Source organism: Palaemon carinicauda, chromosome 14 (assembly GCF_036898095.1).
Source record: "Palaemon carinicauda isolate YSFRI2023 chromosome 14, ASM3689809v2, whole genome shotgun sequence".
NCBI classification, from domain to species: domain Eukaryota; kingdom Metazoa; phylum Arthropoda; class Malacostraca; order Decapoda; family Palaemonidae; genus Palaemon; species Palaemon carinicauda.
In genome coordinates this window covers 119,032,590-119,036,060 of record NC_090738.1, presented here as the reverse complement: position 1 = coordinate 119,036,060, position 3,471 = coordinate 119,032,590, and positions in this window count along the sequence as shown.

The following is a 3,471-nucleotide window of genomic DNA, read 5'->3' as shown; positions in this document are numbered from 1 at the left end:
GGTGCTGCCACTTTTCCCAACCACTTATTTCGTATTTCCCTATTTCTATATAATCTATAAGCGCCTATTAAATACATGGCAGAGGACTATGAAGCGTGAAGTAGGAGATGATGAATGGAGAAGTATAGAATTAAAAGCTCAAGATAGGGACGACTAACGAAATATAACCGAGGCCCTTTGCGTCAATAGGCGTAGGAGGAGATGATGATGATGATTAAATACGTGAAAGCTGAAAAAAAATCCCATAGCTTTTTTTTTTTTTTTTTTTTTTTTTTTTTTTTTTTTTTTTTTTTTTTAAGTATCGTCCCTTTCGCCAACTACGTCTCTTCGTTTCCCATCTATTAACAAGTTCAAGACAAGAACTCCCTGTAAACGTGAGCGTCATAATTTTGATATTATCTCTTAGAAAAGGAATATGGCGTAGACTAAGCTGTTATCTCCTGTTAGGAAACCACTGGATTGTATAAAATAATCAACTCAATATTTAGTCAAATATTATTAATAAATACTCAGAGGGTTTACCATCTGTAGGAAATAAAAGGACAGGGAATTGATAATGCAATGTATCCAAACCCTTCATAAACGTTCTGGAGGAAACTAGATCTGCGTCACAAACAAGTGAAGATCTAAGGCGGGATGGTGGAGTTACGGGGAGGGGAAGTGTCGATTAACGCGAGGAACAAATCATCTGAGGAACTCTTAAGCCTTAGTTGTCCCAGATATTTAAATCTATGGGGGTTTTCATAACAATAGAGATCATAGGTAAAAATAAAGTCATGAATGAAAAATTAATCCTTAATTGTCTAACCCCAAGGGACAATGTCCAAGGCTCTAAGGAGTCTAAGCACATTACTTGTTTGACCCAGCTAATAAGGCAGTCCCCTTGGCAAATGGGACGAGTTCTTAATTTGTATTAAAATATGTAGTCGTCTCCAGGGCACATTTCAACGTCAATTTTAAGAATTGCATTAGATTTAGTGTATCCTGACTCTAAGGATATCTACATTATAACCATGATGCACAAGAATCAATCATATCATGGAAGTTTAAAAAAAAATACGTCACGATCTATCTATAGAAATTTTATTTTATTTCTACAGATAACCAATCGGTTGTGGGGGTAAAAATGCGCTCTCAGCCAAAATGTAATAACAAATTCCAAATATTTCGGTGTTTTTACTTTTGGTAAAAAAGCTGTATGGAGACCTGCGTGAACAAGCTGGCCAACTGAGTAAATGTCGTTTAAGTACTTAAGTGCCGAAGGCAAATGTACGGATTAATAGTACATTATGTTTTCGTGTCCTTTCTGGTATGATAGCAAGAATTCCTCGCATGGGTCGTCAAAATATATATATATATATATATATATATATATATATATATATATATATATATATATATATATATATATATATATATATATATATATATATATATATTTAAATAAATTCTATTCACGATTTTCCTGGCTGAAGCAGGGACAAAACTTTACGTTATAGTCGAATGGATTATAATGCATGCATACCAGAACTGCCACTGCCTATGAACATAAAAGGAATAAAAACTATTTGAAAATTGACATGATTTAAGCATGAGCTACATTTTTGGCTTTTTAACAGCATGATTGAGATCCCAATATTACAAACTGTAATAGCACTTTATCTTTCAAAACTGATTTCCCCTCTGACGAACGTTTTGTTTGATTTCCTTACTTCTTTTTCACCATCTTTGTATTCTTTAATTTATTAGGTTGTTGATATATATTAAACAAGACAGTTCGATAAAAATTTAACTTGGGACAGCAATTTATCAACCTCAAATTATTATGTTCCAAAGAAATTGTTTCAGGGTGCAAAAATTATTTAATAGGGTTATCTTTTGTAAAACGATTATGGCGACAGAAAATCAATACTCTCATGAAATTATGAAAAAGTAATTTAAAACCAAAATTTTTTATGATGCCACAGAAAAGGAATATTTGAAGGACATATCGATTGACTACGAAAGTATAAACCATTGAATATTCTAACATTGATATTGACATAAATAAAAAAAGAAAATTAGTTTAAGGCTAAACAAATGAATTCAACGAAGTTTTTAGAAACTTCAACCATTACCAGAAGACCAAAGAACTTTCCGTCGTCAAATATTCTAAAAAATTTGGGAAATCAAAATTAGTTCTTCAATGAAAATTTAAAACATCATAAAAGGCCCAAACTATTAGCCAAGGTCCTTTGAATTTAAAGGCCCTTGCTATTAGGTTTTAAACTTCAAGTCTTAACGAGATTTGTGTATGTAAACGCAAATTCTTCACTGAACCTTTAAAATTTCAACAATTACAAAAAAAAGTCCAAACAATTTGTTTCTCAAATATTAATTCCAATTCTCGAGAAAAGCTCACTGTAAATGCCATTCTTACCGTCTTCACTTACGAGTAAAAAGCTTTAACCGCTCCCAGGACTTGAAGCCATGTTCCCCATAGATTGAATCGTAAATCGCCGTCAGTGAATCAAGTGGATAGCCTTACGGTGCCCAGTGTGGCACCGTAATGTAAATAGATTAGCTTTTGTTGGCACCGACATCAACAACAAGGGGTTAGCTAGGTGACCAGGGTTAACCGGAGGGAAACCTTACAATAAAACAGCACGGCTGACTTTAAATAGGAAAGTTTAGAGGTAGTAAGACACTGGGCTTTAGTCACTTCATTTAAATCCTTGTCCTAATTTATGAAATAAAAAAAAAACTTATGACTAAGCTTTAGTCAAGTTAAAACCGATTAAGTCTAGTTATTCAAAATTACGCCGCCAATATCTAGTATAATATTATCACCTTGAAAATTTCCCATACCTTGGCACCGAAGTGATCAGTGACGCATTTCAAATATTGTAACATAGTAAGTAGCATTTTCCGTTAACTTCATTAGTGAAAGATTCGAACAATTAGATTTGTACATCTTTTCAATACATTTAATAAAAACATATTCAGAATATTCTAGTAGAGAGTGCATATTTTAGATAATTTTATTAATACTACATAGCCTTCCTAATAAAAGTAACCAAAAACTTTTTAAAGCACAAATATTTCAGTAAATAATTGCACCTGCTTAACTCTCATACATTCGTCTCTATCTAAGAGTTTTATCCCATATATATATATATATATATATATATATATATATATATATATATATATATATATATACAGTGGAACCTCTACACACGAACGTATCTACATCCGAATTTTCCAACATCCGAAGTAAAATTCGAGCAAATTTTTGACTCTACACCCGAATTTTATTTCGACACACGAAGTAGCAATTTTCGTCGTACCGGTTGTATCCGAATTTTTCGACACGCGAAGTACAATTCGAACACGTTCCTACTCTACACCCGAATTTTTTTTTCGACACCCGAAGTAAACAATACTCGTATGCGTAGTCGGTGCTCATAGCGCCTGATGTGTTTTTTATTT